This window comes from Moschus berezovskii, chromosome 11 (genome assembly GCF_049115385.1).
Source record: "Moschus berezovskii isolate FMDL1 chromosome 11, NW_MosBer_1.0, whole genome shotgun sequence".
NCBI classification, from domain to species: domain Eukaryota; kingdom Metazoa; phylum Chordata; class Mammalia; order Artiodactyla; family Moschidae; genus Moschus; species Moschus berezovskii.
In genome coordinates, this window is record NC_142470.1 from 87,402,977 (window position 1) to 87,421,951 (window position 18,975).

Below are 18,975 nucleotides of genomic sequence, written 5' to 3' on the forward strand. Positions count from 1 at the left end.
TATCATATAATTTAATCTATACATATACTAAATACACACGTCTAGGCAGTGTATTAATTCATTTAATTCTTGTCAACAAGCCAAGCTCAATATAAATTAGTGGCATTTACAGAGGAGGCAATGAGGTGATATGCAGGTTAAATACTGTACACAAGGCTGTTAACCAAATTTGAACGCTAACTCCATCACCCACCCCCCTTTTTCTCTATTTATATTTAAATTTATTTAATTGGAGAATAATTGCAGTATTGTAATGGCTTTTGCCATACATCAGTATGAATTGGCCATAGGCATACACATGTCCCCTCTTTGTTAAACAGCACCTCTGCTGTGGCCTGTGTTCAGGCTGTTGTGTTCACTGTCGCCAGCTTCCCTTACCAGTTTCTTTTTTATTTTTAAATTGATTTGGGAGGAGTGGGCAGTTGGAAAAATTTTTTACAAGACTGTTCAGCAGCTCTGCTGAAGGAGGAAGTTGGCCCCAGGCGCGGGGTTGGTGGGACCGAGACCCGGGTGCATTCAGAGGTTGGGAGAAGGCTCAGAAGGCGGGTTACCCCGGATCCCCGCCCGGTCCCGGGACTCGCACCTGGAGCGGCGCGCTGGCTGCCTAGTGGCGCCATCTGGTGCCCAGAAACCCCACAGCTGCGCCTCCACAGGGCGGGGACGAAGCGGAGGAGGTCCAAGACCTCTAAACCCGCGCGAAAGGGCCGCTCTTCGAGCAAAATGGCTGTCTGAGGAGGCCTTACAAATAGCTGTGAAAAGAAGAGAGGCGAAAAGCAAAGGAGAAAAGGAAAGATATAAGCATCTGAATGCAGAGTTCCAAAGAATAGCAAGGAGAGATAAGAAAGCCTTCCTCAGTGATCAATGCAAAGAAATAGAGGAAAACAACAGAATAGGAAAAACAAGAGAGCTCTTCAAGAAAATTAGAGATTCCAAAGGAACATTTCATGCAAAGATGGGCTCGATAAAGGACAGAAATGGTATGGACCTAACAGAAGCAGAAGATATTAAGAAGAGGTGGCAGGAATACACAGAAGAACTGTACAAAAAAGATCTTCACGACCAAGATAGTCACAATAACGTGATTACTGACCTAGAGCCAGACATCTTGGAATGTGAAGTCAAGTGGGCCTTAGAAAGCATCACTACGAACAAAGCTAGTGGAGGTGATGGAATTCCAGTTGAGCTATTTCAAGTCTTGAAAGATGATGCTGTGAAAGTGCTACACTCAATATGCCAGCAGATTTGGAAAACTCAGCAGTGGCCACAGGACTGGAAGAGGTCAGTCTTCATTCCAATCCCAAAGAAAGGGAATGCCAAAGAATGCTCAAACTACCGCACAATTGCACTCATCTTACACGCTAGTAAAGTCATGCTCAAAATTCTCCAAGCCAGGCTTCAGCAGTATGTAAACCGTGAACTCCCAGATGTTCAAGCAGGTTTTAGAAAAGGCAGAGGCACCAGAGATCAAATTGCCAACATCCGCTGGATCATGGAGAAAGCAAGAGAGTTTCAGAAAAACATCTATTTCTGCTTTATTGACTATGCCAAAGCCTTTGACTGTGTCGATCACAATAAACTGTGGAACATTCTGAAAGAGATGGGAATCCCAGACCACCTGACCTGCCTCTTGAGAAACCTGTATGCAGGTCAGGAAGCAACTGTTAGAACTGGACATGGAACAACAGACTGGTTCCAAATAGGAAAAGGTGTACGTCAAGGTTGTATATTGTCACCTTGCTTATTTAACTTATATGCAGAGTACATCATGAGGAACGCTGGGCTGGAAGAAGCACAAGGTGGAATCAAGATTGCTGGGAGAAATATCAATAACCTCAGATATGCAGATGACACTACCCTTATGGCAGAAAGTGAAGAGGAACTCAAAAGCCTGTTGATGAAAGTGAAAGAGGAGAGTGAAAAGGTTGGCTTGAAGCTCAACATTCAGAAAACAAAGATCATGGCATCTGGTCCCATCACTTCATGGGAAATAGATGGAAAAACAGTGGAAACAGTGTCAGACTTTGTTTTTTTGGGCTCCAAAATCACTGCAGATGCTGATTGCAGCCATGAAATTAGAAGACGCTTGCTCCTTGGAAGGAAAGTTATGACCAACCTTGATAGTATATTAAAAAGCAGAGACATTACTTTGCCAACCAAGGTCCGTCTAGTCAAGGCAATGGTTTTTCCCGTGGTCATGTATGGATGTGAGAGTTGGACTGTGAAGAAGGCTGACCGCTGAAGAATCGATGCTTTTGAACTGTGGTGTTGGAGAAGACTCTTGAGAGTCCCTTATACTGCAAGGAGATCCAACCAGTCCATTCTAGAGGAGATCAATCCTGGATGTTCATTGGAGGGACTGATACTAAAGCTGAAACTGCAATACTTTGGCCACCTCATGCGACGAGTTGACTCACTGGAAAAGACTCTGATGCTGGGAAAGGTTGGGGGCGGGAGGAGAAGGGGACGACGGAGAATGAGATGGCTGGATGGCATCACCGACTCTGTGGACATGAGTTTGAGTGAACTTCGGGAGTTGGTGATGGACAGGGAGGCCTGGCGTGCTGTGATTCATGGGGTCGCGGAGAGTCGGACACGACTGAGCAACTGAACTGAACTGAACTGAACTAACTGAACCGAGCGGGCCTCGGGAGGGCGATCTGGTCTCCGGCCACGGACACTGAAGGAGCGCTCTGCTCCTTCCAGGCCGCCTTCCCAGCCCGAGGCAGGCTTCCTTTCAGAATTTGCTCCACCATCGTAAAGGGAATTCATTTAAGAGGGGGTGGTTTTGCCTAAGAACTCTTGAAATGAGCCCTTAAGCATTTCCAAGTACTTAAAATTCATGTATTTATCCATGTAGGCACAGGCATATTTCTTTATAACCTCGCCTCTTTCCAAAAATGGCTATTAAAGCTGGAATTATGACATATAATTATCCTTCTCACGACAGTCATCTTAGTCTTGAGAAGAGCAAGTATGATGACCCCTCAGAGCCCTGACGTATGGAGTCAGCACCTGGCAGCAGTCTTGAGGACCTCCTGCACGGGTTCTGAGACTCCTTGACTGGCAGATCGGCCCTTCCCCCTGGTACTGGAGGAAAGTGACACAACTGGAGAGGCAGAACAGTGCTTTGTGGCCTTGGCAGAGGGCACAGTGCTCCAGAAGGTGCAGACCCCATCAGAGCAGGGGCCTGGGTACCAATTCTCCCTCTCCCATTAGCCTGCCTGTACACGGTGAATTCCCAGGACTTCACTGGCTTCCTGAACGGGAAGGCAACCCTCTATGGCACATGCTCCCATTCCCATGGTCAGCACTGCCGTGGGGCTAGGCATATCCTGAAGGAAGCTCCTTCCTGGGCCCTCTTCAGCTCTCAGATCACAGGCCATGTGCTGTTCCACACCTCCTACTACATGAAGCAGGTCCTAGCTGCCACAGAGGTGGGGGGCACCCCCCGCAAAGGTGGCCCCTCACCCAGACCTGCTAGAGATACTTCAGTGACTGCCCAAGTCTGTGGCGCCTTTCCTGGCCCAAGACTGTACTGGCCATCTACTTTACCTCGTGAATACTGCTGTTGTTCTTAAGGGCACCATTCTCCATGAAAAGGCAGGTTCCTGACTGAAGGGTGAAGACATTTATTATGTCACTCCATTAAAGAGGAATATTTCTCAAATCTGATCCTGCTGTCTGAGCAGAGAATATTCTGGTGGGCTGCAGAGCCAGTGATCTCACTTTGCATATAGAGAGAGGATGTCAAGATTGCCAATGAGGGGACTCTTGAGGGGCAGGGCTGGAGGATGGTGTATAAATGAGAGACCCAAGGGAGATTCGTGAAGACTTGTTTCAGACCCTTTGGGCAAGCTTATAGGTCTCTCAGATACTGAGTGAATTGGGTTAGGACCTGTGAACTCTGGGGACAAATTAGCTATGTTGGAGGCAACTCCCATACTGGCAGTGCCACTTGTTCTTAGCAGAGTCGAGAGAAAACCACCAGACGAGGGGAGGTGTGGTTCTACTCTTAGCCTGGAGCTGGGACAGAAGGCTGTAGCCCCAGGTACCAGTGCAGGGTTGACCTGATACCTGAAGTGAGAGCACCCAGAACTTAGTGATGGAGTTGGGGGTCCTTAGATAACCAGCCTTTCCTCTTTGCCTTCGCTGATGCTAAACCTTGCAAGATCTAGGCTTAGTTTCTATTTAGGAAAACAGGTTTCCCTGTAACCCGTGGTTTTGATATGAGCCAATAGAGAAGCTGGTTAAAAAAGTAAATGCCAGGTTTGTTTGCATTAATAGCAGCACAGCATCTGGGCCAAGGGATGTAATGATCTCACTGTAGTTTTCTTATTCTTTCTTGGTTGTCAGCTGTTACTCTGTTGGAAGGAGATGGAGATGGCTAGGTCTTGGCCAGCCCTTGCTACTGGGTGAGCAAGCGCTCACCTCAAGCAAGTTTTTCCCTCAAACTAAGTGAAAAACCTCTTTGGGCCCCTTTATCTGAACTTTTTTACTTGGTTGATGAGTAGGCCTGGCAGAGGGACCTCTGCATTGCTCTTGGTCTAGAGTAGAGCTCTAGGTCAGTCACTCCCTATCTCCTCTACCTGGCTTCACCTTGGTCCTGCTGGCCAGGGCAGGTTCCATCGCCACACAGGGGGCAAGTCCTGGTCCTTTTGACTAGAGGCATGTGCTTCTGTGGGATGGAGATCCTAAAGAGGAGAGTGGAAGAGGTCAGCAGAATGCCCAACTCTGTACCCTCGACCAGGTTCCGGATGCTTCCTTTCCAGACTAAGGGGGCCTCGACCGTCCCCTTGTGGCTAACGTGTGGCACAACTCTGGTCAAAGCATCTCTCTTAAAAGATGCGTGGTCCATTAGCATACAGCTAGCTTAAAGGTCATCCTGGATGACAGGCCTGGGAACCAAGAAACAGTTGCTGTAACTAAGGATGTTTAAGTTTAGGATAAAGAAGATATGCAAAGACCAGTCTCTCTTTTAAATATTTAGAATGTTCTTGGAAGAGAAGATTTTTTTTTTTTTTCCTGTGTAGGATCTGAGGGCAAAATCGGGACCAAGAAATAAATTACTAGGAAATGGATTTTTTTTTGTTTCAATAGTAAACTAGCCCCCATGGAGATATTCAAGGAGATGCTTCTGACCACCTTGGGAAGCAACATCCTTCTGGAAAGCCATCCAGTCCTCCCATCCCTTGTCTCAGGTTTTTGGAACAGTCCTGTTTTCAATATTCTCCCTGTGATGGTGACTATAAGCCATGACATGTCCTGGAAACTCCATAACCCTTTGAAAGCCTCTTGATTTTGGAAACAGAATAAAGATGTTTGGTCAATTGTATTCTGACTTATGGTTCTCAAAATATGGGCAAGATTTTAGGGTTTTATCCAACTCTGAAGGTCTGTAACTCCACATTTACCAGACAAGATTAAGTAATCACTTTTGATTATTTAATGACATAGCAGTAGAAGAGAAGCTAGAACCAAGGATCTGACTTCTCTGGATGTTATTTGAGACTTTTACAAACATGGCTCAAGAGGAGTCAGCTTTCCTAAATGAGATGCAAGAACCATCTCTTGGTTTGGAGTAAGCTCTGCCTGCTCCATCCTGCAGGTCTTTACTCATCCCCCTTCTTCCCGCTTAACACATCTCCATAATGATGGCTCCCACCTGTTAGCATGCATGTGCCTGGCACAGTATGAGACGAGACAGAGTTCACTTCTGGACTGAACTGTGTTTTTCTGCAGGTGAGCTCTCATCTGTATTGTATCCATCTACCCTTGGCAAGGACAAGCCCTGGTATAACCCAGTGTCCCTACACTAGCAGTATATTTGGAGAGTCTGCTATTGCCTTAGAGGCTATAAGTCCTCGAGGGCAAGGAACACAGAATCATTACTCTGAATCTCCAGGCAGCTAATAAAGCATTACACCCTGTGGGCATTTGATAGCTATTTGCTATTTGCTTCTCTTCTCCCACATGAAATCTTAAGATTCCACCATTTGGGGACTCAGTTCTACCGGGCCACCCCTCTTCCAAGCTCAGCTTTGGGAAATAAGGGGTGTGTCTTCCCACATACAGCTGTTTTCAACTTAATGTGTTCATTTGAGCACCTAGAAACCATGGTGACAGGTGCCATAGAAATAGAGCAGGGAGGTGGAACACAGAAAGGGAGGGCCCAAAACACCAGGGGGCTGGAAGCAGTGCTTTTGGGACACCAGTGTTAATTTTGAGCCAGCGGGATTATTTGTCACGTCTTCATGCACAGCCTCTCCCTTGGGAACGCAGATGCTGTCGCGTCCTCACACACTTCCATTCTCGGGTCTCCAGAGGAGGAGAGACGCGGCGTTCAGTGTTTAAAGATACACGTCACCATCACTACGTCCTACCTTTGTGTCACGTGTCACTTTCAGCGCACATCCGTGCTCATCCCTCATTTGATGCTAACTGCGGGCAGATATTAATAGTATTCACTCCTATTTTTCCGATGAATTTGGGGCTCAGACTAACTCGTCTAACATCACATGGCAGGTGACGGGTCAGAGCTAACCTCCAGTTTTGTTTCCTTGAGCGGGCCTGCCTCTGCTAAGATCAGGCTGTACAGTGATGGGAATTCAAAGCAGGCAGGACAGATGGCCAGTGCATTTTGGCCTGTGTCATTCAGGTTAGAATGAGCTGGGTACAGTGAATCATGGAGAGACAGCTGGCGCTTCTGCATGAAGCCCACAGAAAGCTGTGATTGGCTGCAAGAGAAATTTTGCGAATTTTATGCCCTGAGACAAAGAAAAAGGTAAACCATAAGTGGATCCTATTTTCAAGGCCAATGCTTCTTCACTGGCATGAACAAACTTAAGTGCTTTCAACTTGATCTACCTGTGCTAACGCTCTGGTCCTGAGAAAGGTCACACAGCTGTCTCTGTCCCTCCTCAAAGCAGACTGAGCCAGAGGCAACAGGAAATAGAGTCCTGGGCATGTTCCAACCTCATATCCAGGACCCCGCTTTGTGCATGTCTGATGTCGTTGAACAGTGCTGCCTACAAAGCCTGCCCCTTCTTGTCCTCATGTTACTGAGCAGCACCCTATGGGGCTTTCCTGGGACAGATTTCCCTGTCCTTCTGCCTCTTCTATGATATGCATAAGCAACAGAATAAGTTCATGTGTCTTGAGAATAAGTGGTGGATAAGTTTGTTTGAACCACCATGTGGAGTTTTCATCATGGCTGATGGTATTTTTTAATGTAGAAATTCCTTTTTCTATCTTAAGTAACCAAAGTCCATTCTCAAGAATACATTGTCCAACAACTAAAACACTACCAGGATTTCTTATTTATACTGATTCTGCCTTCTGTTATCATCCAAGAGCCTCTGGAATGGCATTTGCTTTTCGGCAGGTATCTAGAATCTAGGGTCAAGAACTAACTCAGAAAATGAAGTTTCTTTTAAAAATTATAAAAGAGTTTGATCAGACATGACCTCTAGTGCATCTATGCTACTATGACACAGGGCTTGTATACATCTTTTAGCAGAGTCCAGTCCTTCTTGGTGGTGGACAAGCTTTGTTACTTCTGCAGCAAGTTGTTTCTGAAGACCCCACCTCACTGGCTCTTTGACATGCAGCTGCATTATTTATGTATGTGGTCAATCTCTGGAAGGGGCAGAAAACTGAAGGGTTTCAGGAACTTTTCTATCAAACCATCTTGCTGTCTGCAAAGAATTGATACAACTCAAATGGTGATGTTTTATCTCTGTTTAGCCAAACAGCATTGCTAGTGGACTTTCCCAGTTTTGCTCCAGTTGTAATTAGAGGAATAGATTCCAAATATGTCTTCTCCAGTCAACTTATGGATGAACTCATATCCGGATATGATATTATCCACCTAGTTAGACCCAGCGTCCATAAAGCTGGAACAGGTAGTAGAAATCACAAGCCTAGATACAATAGCCAGGACAGGGAAGCAACCTAACTGACAGAAATGGTTAAAGAAGATGTGATACATATACACGATGGAATATTACTCAGCCATTAAAAGGAACAAAATTGGGCCATATATAGAGATATGGATGGACCTAGAGTCTGTCATACAGAGTGAAGTAAGTCAGAGAGAAACAAATATCATATATTAACATATATGTGGAATCTAGTACTGATGAACCTATTCACAGGGCAAGAATAGAGATGCAGACACAGAGAATGGACAGGTGGACACAGAGGTGGAGGGAGAGGGTGGGAAGAATTGGGAGAGTGGCACTGATATACATACACTGCTGCTGCTGCTGCTAAGTTGCTTCAGTGGTGTCTGACTCTGTGCGACCCCATAGATGGCAGCCCACCAGGCTCCCTTGTCCCTGGGATTCTCCAGGCAAGAACACTGGAGTGGGTTGCCATTTGCTTCTCCAATGCATGAAAGTGAAAAGTGAAAGTGAAGTCACTCAGTCGTGTCCCACTCTTAGCTACTGTGTGTAAAATAGACAGCTAATGGGAACCTGCCATCTAGCACAGGAAGCTCAGTCCGGTGCTCTGTGATGACCTAGAGGGGTGGGGGGTGGGGGTGGTGTGAGGGAGGTCCAAGGAGGGGATATACGTATAAGTTTGAGTCATTCAGTTGTGTCCAACTCTGTGACCCTCGTGAACTGTAGCCCACCAGGCTCCTCTGTCCATGGAATTCTCCAGGCAAGAATACTGGAGTGGGTAGCCATTCCCTTCTCCAGGGGATCTTCCCAACCCAGGGATCAAACCTGGCTCCCTGCATTGCAGGCAGGTCCTTTATGGTCTGAGCCCGATATATGCATGCTGCTGCTGCTAAGTCGCTTCAGCCATGTCCGACTCTGTGCGACCCCATAGACGGCAGCCCACCAGGCTCCGCCGTCCCTGGGATTCTCCAAGCAAGAACACTGGAGTGGGTCGCCATTTCGATACACGTATTCAGTTCAGTTCAGTTCAGTCTATCAGTCGTGTCCTACTCTCCGCGACCCCATGAATCACAGCACGCCAGGCCTCTACGTATACATATAGTTAATTTACTTCCTTGTACAATAGAAACTAACACAATATTGTAAAGAAATTATTCTCCAAAAAAAAAAAAAAAAAAGGAAAAGAAATCATAGGCCTGGAGTACCTGGTATAAGCCATTGCCTTTTAGGCTCTTGAGCCCAGTCTAAGCGCCCAGCCAGCTCAGCAGCGTGCCCCTCTCCTCCCGCGTAAGGGGCCGCCCACTGCCTCTAGGAAGTTCACGAGAGAGACTTCTGCTACATGCGAGGGGTCCAGCACCACGAAGCTGCCGCAGGTCCTCCCATTAGTGAAGAGCTGCAGGTGATGGACCGCCAGGGCCTCGAGCCCTGGGCAAAGGCATGCGCCCCGCGACCATCGCCTGGTGCTCCCCGGAACCACCACTCCACTCTCCAGGGGCGCTCGGCGCCTCGCACTAGTGCCCTCGCGCCGTGGCCAGCTCGCTGGAGGAGAAGAGGCCCAGCAGTGCCCGCGGGTGTTCGCCATGAGACGAGCCGGCCTGGGGCCCAGGCCGCCATAGATGGTCCTGGGGAAAGTTTCCGCTGGGTCGCGATGGAAGAGCTCTGGGAGCTCTGTCATTGCACTTGTCTCGGGGAAGAACTCCTTGAACAGACCTCGAGCCTTCTGCACCACCATCAACCCCTGAGTGTCCACGTAGGCCTCACGAAGTCCCAGGGGCAAGACTCCTAACCCGCCTGCGGAACTAAATCACCGTGCAATGCACTGCAGGAAGCGTGCGGCCACCTTGGTGAAGCACTGGACTAAGGGAAAGGGTGATGAGGCTGGGGTGAAGATGATGAAGACGAAGCTGGTGTGCCTGAGGGATACGGGAAAGAGGGAGAAGAGGTAGAGGGTCAAGGTGAACCAGGACCCTGGTGTCTGTCTGGTTTGCTCTGATCTGTGAGATACCTCTGCTAAGTGGCAGACCCTGGAGTGTGAGGACACTGGGGCCTTTCTGGGGTGCGTTGATTGGAGATTTTCTTTTTGAGGGGGGAAGACATATGATTTGGTCACCTGGTTTTGAGTGGAGTGCCCGCTGTAATTGGATTTTCCCTTCTGGGACGAGGAGTCCTTTGGCCACCTGGCACTGCCTGAGTTGTGTTTGGAAAAATCCCCTCAAGGCCGAGGCTCCTCTGTACCACTGTCTGAAACAATAGGTAAGAAATCTTCCATTCTTGTGCTAGGGAACTGTAGCCCTGGGAAGCCATTGAGCACTGGTTTATCTAGTTCTGCTTTGTCTGTTTCTGGTAATATCTACTGTGTGAAAGAACAATGGGGAAACTGAGGGCCTGAATGACACTTTTTAAAAAACTAGAGTTTCTAAGTATGGCTAATGTGGAACAAAGTTCCCTGGCCTGGCTGCCCAACTTAAATAAACTGTGACAGTTGAAACTTAATGACAATATAATTTATGGAGGCTTGGAAGTCCTGGCAGAGAAATGTCTAAATATTCCTTACAATTTGAGTGGAAACAAAGTCAAAGATCTTTCTCCCATGTCTTGGCTGTTGTAAATACTGCTGCTGTGAACACTGGGCTGCATTTATCTTTTCATGTTAGGAAATTTTGCTTTGCTTTTCCCAGATATATACCCAGGAGTGGGTTTGCTGGGTCATATTTGTTGTTGTTGTTCAGTCACTAAGTCGTGGCTGGCCCTTTGCAACCCCATGGACTGCAGCAAGTCAGGCTTCCCTGTCCTTCACTATCTCCCTGAGGCTGTGCAAACTCATGTCCACTGAGTTGGTGTTGCTGTCCAACCATCTCATCCTCTGTCACCCTCTCCTCCTCCTCCCTTCAATTTTTCCCAGCATCATTGTCTTTTCCAATGAGTAAGCTCTTTGCATCAGTAGCCAAAGTATTAGAGCTTCAGCATCAATCCTTTCAATGAATATTCAGGGTTTATTTCCTTTAGAATTGACTGGTTTGATCTTTCCATCCAAGGGACTCTCAAGAGTCTTCTCCAAGACCACAATTGGAAAGCATCTATTCTTCAGTGCCCAGCGTTCTTGATGGTCCAACTCTTACATCCATACGTGACTATTGGAAAAACCATAGCTTTGACTATACGGACCTTTGTTGGCAAAGTGATGTCTTTGCTTTTTAATATGCTGTCTATGTTGGTAGCTCTATCTTAAGATTTTTGAGGAACCTCCATATTGTTCTCCATAGTGGCTGTACCAATTTGTATTCCCACCAACAGTGTAGGAGGGTTCCCTTTTCTCCACATTTATTGTTTGTAGAATTTTTGATGATAGCCATTCTAACCTGTGTGAGGTGATAAATCATTGTAGTTTTGATTTGCATTTCTCTGATAGTGATGTTGAACATCTTTTCACATTTGTTGGCCATCTGTATGTCTTCTTTGAAGAAATGTCTGTTTAGAAAGGTCTTCTTCTTCTGGTTGTGTGTTTTTTGGTTATTGAGCTGCATGAGCTATTTGTATATTGGAAATTAATTCCTTGTCAGTTGCTTCGTTTGCAAATATTCTCTATCATCCTGAGGGTTGTCTTTTTGTCTTGTTTATGGTTTCCTTTGCTGTACAAAAGCTTTTAAGTTTAATTAGGCCCCATTTGTTTGTTTTTATTTTCATTATTAGGCAGTGGATTGAAAAAGATCTTGCTGTGATTTATGTCCGAGAGTGTTCTACCTATATTTTCCTCTATGAGTTTTATAGTGTCTGCCGTTACATTTGGGTCTTTAATCCATTTTGGATTTATTGTTGTGTATGGTGTTAGGGAATGTTCTACTTTCCCTAACATATAGTTGTCCAGTTTCCCCAGCACCACTTATTGAAGAGACTGTATTTTCTTCATTGTGTATTCTTGCCTCCTTTGTCATAGATCAGGTGGCCATAGGTGCGTGGGTTTATCTCTGAGCTTTCTCTCCTGTTCCATTGATCTGTGTTTTTGTTTTTGTGCCCGTACCATATTGTTTTGATTACTGCAGTAATCAAGCTTTGTAGTATAGTCTGAAGTCAGGGATCCTGATTCCTCCTGCTCTGTTCCTCAGAAAAAGTGTTTTTGAACTGCTGCAGCGAATCACATACTTAGATTCATTTGACCAGGAGGACAGGCCCCATAGGGTCCTGCTAGTTACAGACTCAGTCTTAAATCTGAAATGATCAAAGGTGACTGGAAAGCTATAGAATATGGCAAAAAAGTGATTAAGGACCCACTATTTAGGAAAAGAGGGATGGACCAATTTGGACTAGTTAGTAATTATAGGACCCAAAATCATGTTTTTATTTTCCAACTAGTTGACATTACTCAGTAAACTCTTTAGAATTATTTTTGCACCTGGTTTGTCTCTCTTTTTAAACATTGTGGAAAAGGACACAAGATTTATTATCTTAAACATTTCTAAGTGTACAGCACTAAGTATATTCACACTGTTGTGCAACCACTCTCCAGAACTTTTTAATCTTGCAACCACTCTCCAGAACTTTTTAATCTTGCAAAACTCAAACTCTGTGCCCATCAAACAACTTCCCTAGCCCCCTCAGAACTATCATTGTACTTTCTGTTTCTATGAGTTTGACTTCTCTAGATGTCTCACATAAGTGTATTTGACTTTTTGTGACTGGTTTATGTCACTTTAGTATAATGTCCTCCCTGTTTCTTTACGTTGCAGCATGTGCCAGCGTTTCTTTTTGAGGCTAACTAATATTCCATTGTACGTATATATACATTTTAATTATCCAGTCACATGTTGGTGGATACTTGGGTAGCTTCCACTTCTTGGCTATTATGAATAGTGCTATTATGATCATGAGGGTGCAAATATCTCTTCAAGATCCCGCTTGGATTCTTTTGGCTGTATTCCCAGACATGGGATTGCTGGCTTGTCTTAGTTTGTTTGGGCTGTTATAGCAGAAGACCTTGTACTGGGTGGCTTACAAACAAGGGAAATTTATTTCTCAGGGTTCTGGAGGCTGGAAAGTGCAAGATCAGGACAAATTAGGTGTCTGCTGGGATCTGTTTATGGTTCATAGATGGCAGTCTTTTTGCTGTGTTCTCACATGGTGAAATGGGTGAGGGAGCTCTGTGGGGTCTTCTTTATAAGGGCACTAATCTGATCATAAGGGCTCTGCCTTCATGACCTAACCATCTCACTTTTCAGGGACCCTGGCTCCAAATGCCATCACAGCAGGGGTTAGGATTTCAACATATGAAAATTAGAGCGAAACAAACATTCAGTCCCTTACCTGGATCATATAGTAATTCAATTTTTAATTTTTTGTGTAGCTACCATACTGTTTTACACAGTGGCTACACTATTTTACTTTCCCACCAGCAGTGCCCAAGAGTTCTTATTTTTCCATATCCTGGCCAACAATTGTTACTTTCTGGGTTTTTTTTTTTTTTGGCAGTAGCCATCCTTGTGGGTGTAAGGTATTATCTTACTGTGATTCTGACTTGCATTTCCCTGATAAATAATGATGGTGAGCATTTTTTCATATGCTCGTTGGTCATTTGTATATCTTCTTTGGAGAAATATCTGGTCAAATCCATTGCCCACTTTAAAAGTAGGTGGTTGTTGTTGCTGTGGTTATTGAGTTGTAGAAGTTCTTTATATGTTCTGGATAGTGACCCCTTACGAAGCATGATGTGCATGCACGCTCAGTCGAGTCCAACTCTTTGTGACCCCATGGACTGTAGCCCACCAAGCTCCTCTTCCCATGGAATTTTCCAGGGAGGAATACTGGAGTAGGTTGCCATTTCCTTCTTCAGAGGATCTTCCAGACCCAGGGATCGAACCCGTGTCTCTTGTGTCTTCTGCATTGGCAGGCGAGTTCTTTACCAGCTGAGCCACCAGGGAAGCCCCAAGTATATGATATATACCAAGTATATGATTCGCAAATACGTTCTTCCGTTCCATCGGTTGCCTTTTCACTGCTTTTTCACTGTCTGTTTCAACTCCTCAGACCCCAGGGGTCGCCATCCCTGAATCAACCGGAAGAGGGCGCATCATTGCAAGAGCAGAGCTGGAGGAGGATGTCAGGATCTACTGGGTTATATATCCCCACTAATAAGTTCTCTATTTAAAGGTGCAGCAAAAATTGTAGACAGCTTATTGAGGAATTTCAGTAAACTTTATTTCTTTTGAAAACTAAAAGAAGCAATATATATGACTGATAAATGTATTTAAAACATTAAATTCTTGAGGAAATTCCCTAGTGATTCAGTGGTTAGGATTCTAACACTCTCACTGCTGAGGGCCCTGGTTTGATCCTTGGTTGAGGAACTAAAGTCCCACAAGCTGCTGTAGCCACGAGGTGTGGCCAAAATAATAATAATAAATAATAAAGTTAAACAAATAAAAATAATAATTTTATTACAAATAAAACAAATAAATAAAAATAATTTATTGACATATTGTGCTTCATAGGTGCTGGTCACTGCTCTTAGTACTTTACTTGTATTTAACTTACATGCATTTACTCACAAAAGCCCTGGGAAGTAGGTATTATTATCACTCTCCTTTGAAGATAAGGAAACTGAGGCACAGGGGGGCTGAGAAACTGGTCCAAGGCCCCATAGTTAGGAAGTGGCAGAGCTGAAATTTGAACTGGCAGTTTGGCTCGAAAGCCTGTGCTCATGGCCTTGGATGGTTTGATTTTTAAAAAATTTTAAAAGAAATATAGTTAATTTACAGTATTATAATAGTTTCAGATATTCAGCATACTGATTCAGTATTTTCACAGATTATATGCCATTAAAAGTTTTTAGAAGATAATGGCTATAACTCCCTGTGCTATATAATATATATCCTTATCACTTATTTGTTTTATATGTAGTAGTTTGTCCCTCTGAATCCCATAACCCTAATTTGTTCCTCCTCCCCACTTCCTTCTCCCTCTTGGTAACCATTAGTTGTTTTCTGTATCTGTGAGTCTGTTGCTGTTTCCAGTCCTCAGACCTTCTTTTGTTCTATTTTCGCGGGCTTTTCCCTTCCTTGTCTTTTGGCCACCTCCATTTTAGACTCCTTTTCTCTATTCTTGGGGGCTTCCCTGGTGGCTCAGAGGTTAAAGTGTCTGCCTGCAATGCGGGAGACCCGGGTTCGATCCCTGGGTCGGGAAGATCCCCTGGAGAAGGAAATGGCAACCCACTCCAGTATTCTTGCCCGGGAAATCCCATGGACAGAGGAGCCTGGTGGCCTACAGTCTACGGGGTCGCAAAGAGTTGGACATGACTGAGCGACTTCAGTTCACTTACCTATTCTACCTACCTAACACATTCATTTGTATTATTTTTTAGATTCCACATATAAGTGATATCATATAGTATTTGTCTTTGACTTATTTCACTAAGCATAATATTCTCTAGGCTCATGATACTACAAATGGGAGAAATTCATTTATTTATGACTAATATTCCAGTGTGTGTGTGTGTGTGTGTGTGTATACACCATAGTTTCTTTATCCATTGCCTGTTGATGGGCACTTGGGTTGCATCCATATCTTGGCTATTGTAAATTGAGCTATTAGGGGGTGCTTGTATCTTTTTGATGGATGGTTTGGTTTTTACCTGTGGAGAAAGTTTTTCCACTTCAACCAACTTGAGCCAATAGAATATGTGTTATAAAGTCATCCCTTTTAAGATTCCATTTTCTCACTTGTACTTTCTGAAAAATTCACCATTGAGTTAGGTGTTTGATGTAGGACTTGGTGTTACAGAGCCCTGGAATGTCACCCAGGGGCTCCCAAAATCACCTCTTAGCTCTGTTGTTCAGATGCCTGGGAACTTCACTTCTAGCCAAACTTGAAAAAAAATTCAGAATAAATTAAAACACGCACACACACACAAGCAAAAAGACATAGACATAAGGGGAAAAAACTCTAATAAGAAAGGATTTTGAAAAGTTACCATAGTACCATTATCACATTCAATAAAGTAAAAATGATCCCTTGAGGTCGTATAATATTAGAGTCCAATTTTCTCAGACTATTTCTCTGTTTTCTTTGATTATTTAAAAACTCTCCTCTCATAGGTGTGTTTAGTTTTAGGTCTCCTAAGTCTTTTCTAGTGGTTTTCCCTACTTTCTTCAATAAGGAGTTCATGATCTGAGCCACAGTCAGCTCCCAGTCTTGTTTTTGCTAACTGTATAGAGCTTCTCCATCTTTGGCTGCAAAGAATATAATCAATCTGATTTCGGTGTTGACCAGATTGATTATATTCTTTGTTGACTATTCCAAAGCCTTTGACTGTGGATCACAATAAACTGTCGAAAATTCTGAAAGAGATGGGAATCCCAGATCACCTGACCTGCCTCTTGAGAAACCTGTATGCAGGTCAGGAAGCAACAGTTAGAACTGGACATGGAACAACAGACTGGTTCCAAATAGGAAAAGGAGTACGTCAAGGTTGTATATTGTCACCCTGCTTATTTAACTTATATGCAGAGTACATCATGAGGAACGCTGGGCTGGAAGAAGCACAAGCTGGAATCAAGATTGCCGGGAGAAATATCAATAACCTCAGATATGCAGATGACACCACCCTTATGGCAGAAAGTGAAGAGGAACTGAAAAGCCTCTTGATGAAAGAGGAGAGTGAAAAGGTTGACTTGAAACTCAACATTTAGAAAACGAAGATCATGGCATCTGTTCCCATCACTTCATGGGAAATAGATGGGGAAACAGTGTCAGACTTTATTTTTTTGGGCTCCAAAATCACTGCGGATGCTGATTGCAACCATGAAATTAAAAGACGCTTACTCCTTGGAAGGAAAGTTATGACCAACCTAGATAGTATATTAAAAAGCAGAGACATTACTTTGCCAACCAAGGTCCGTCTAGTCAAGGCTATGGTTTTTCCTGTGGTCATGTATGGATGTGAGAGTTGGACTGTGAAGAAAGCTGATCGCCGAAGAATTGATGCTTTTGAACTGTGGTGCTGGAGAAGACTCTTGAGAGTCCCTTGGACTGCAAGGAGATCCAACCAGTCCATTCTAAAAGAGATCAATCTTGGGTGTTCATTGGAAGGACTGATGCTAAAGCTGAAACTCCAATACTTTGGCCACCTCATGTGATGAGTTGACTCACTGGAAAAGAGTCTGTTGCTGGGAGGGATTGGGGGCAGGAGGAGAAGGGGATGACAGAGAATGAGATGGCTGGATGGCATCACCAACTCGATGGAGGTGAGTTTGAGTGAACTCCGGGAGTTGGTGGTGGACAGGAAGGCCTGGCGTGCTGTGATTCATGGGGTTGCAAAGAGTTGGACACAACTGAGCGACTGAACTGAACTGAGAGTCTTTTCTAATCTATAAAATAATGCCTTCCTTTTACTTTTTAAGCATATTATTTGTTGGTGAAATTGGGTCATTTATCCTGTGCAATAACATGGAAGACTGAGAAAATCAGTTTAAGATGTTTTTGTGGCTCCCTGTGTCCCTAGGCGCTATTCCACTAGGGGTGTTCAGTCAAAATACCGTGTTTTAAAGTTACTTGAGATAATTCTTCCCTATGTGATTATGAAATCAGTTTGATACACTGTTAGTTTCATTTGTTCCAGTTTGTTTTTGACTGATGGGAGTTGCCTTTTCTGAATATGATTTCATTTTACAATGCTATAAGATATCTACATGGTTGAAAGTCAAAATTGTAAAAATATATGAACAGAGAAGTATAGCTTCCATGACTGCTTTCTTCTCCATCCAAGAGTCAGTCTCTTCCTTGCCTTGGAGAAGTTTTTGGTTTTTTAAAATTATTTTTGGCTTTATCCTCCCATAGTTGTTTATATGTGTGCATGTTTGTATTGCTCCTCGCTTCTTCTGACCCTGTGTTTCTGGAGGCCATCCTTATTCCTTTTTTTTATAGCAGCATAACATTCCACTGTGTGTGGGTTCCAGAATTTTCCAACCGGTCCCATACTGATTGACATTTGAGTTGTTTCCAGGCTTGGCTACCGCAGATAATGCTGCAGAGTATATGTCATTTTGCAGTTTTGGTCGTTATGTTTGGGGTAGACTTCTGGAACTGTGATTGTTGGGTCAAAGGGAAAAGGCACGTGTAGTGTTGCTAGACATGACAAAATTCTTCTCTGTAAAGATTGTTCTATTTTCAGTTCCCATCAGCAGTGTAGCAGAGTGTTTCCTTGGAACCTTACCAATAGAGTGTATTGTCACACTTTTGGATTTTTGTTTATCTAAAATATAAGAAATGATATTTCAGGGTAGCTTAAATTTGCCATTCTCTAGTGATGAGCATCAGTTCATTGGTTTCGTTTGCTTTTCTTTTTCTGTGCAATGCCTGTTTATATCTCATTTAAAAAAATCAAGTTATTGGACTTTTTCTTCTTCAAAGTCTTTACTTGTTAAGGATATTAGCCTTTTGTCTGTGATAGAATTTGCACTTATCACTCCTAGATTTTCATTTGCCTTTTGACTTTACTTAGGACTTTAAAAAGATTGCTATGGAGCCAAGTTTATTATTGTTTTCTCTTATTAGTTTTGGATTTTGCCTCTCCTAGGATATAAAATATTTCACCCATTTTTCTCTGCTATTTGTATGGTTTCATTTTTACATTTAGCCCTTCGACCCATTTAGAATTATCTTGGTTTTTAGTGTAAGAAATAGATCCAATTTTATCTTTTTCTTTATGGGTGTCCACTTGTATGTGAACTATATCTCCATAGGGCTATTATAAATATATATATATTTGAAACAGTACATCCTATGCTTTAATAGTGGTTGATTCTGGATGGTAAGATTCAAAATATTCTCTATTTTTTTCTCTATATGGATAGATATGCCCTATTCTATTCTGCTATATTTGCAGGAACTTCTTTCTATGTTATATACTTCATAAGGCTAGGATATTTATTTCTGAAAGGATATAATGCAAGCCCAATAATTTTTTTGGAAGAAGTTTGTCCATGGTTAATGTATATTAATACTTAGGAATCAAACAAGTATTTGAATGTTTACTGTGCACTCTGAACTGTGCTATGTGCTGGGGGAAATTTTAGAAGAAGCAAAG

At 43.6% G+C, this 18,975-nt stretch overlaps 1 pseudogene; it reads right to left on the reverse strand.

Annotated features, from left to right (window-relative positions):
- Positions 1-7,204: 7,204 nt before the first annotated feature.
- Positions 7,205-13,608, reverse strand: LOC129540065 (tyrosine--tRNA ligase, mitochondrial pseudogene; annotated as a pseudogene).
- Between the last annotated feature and the right edge of the window lie 5,367 nt (positions 13,609-18,975).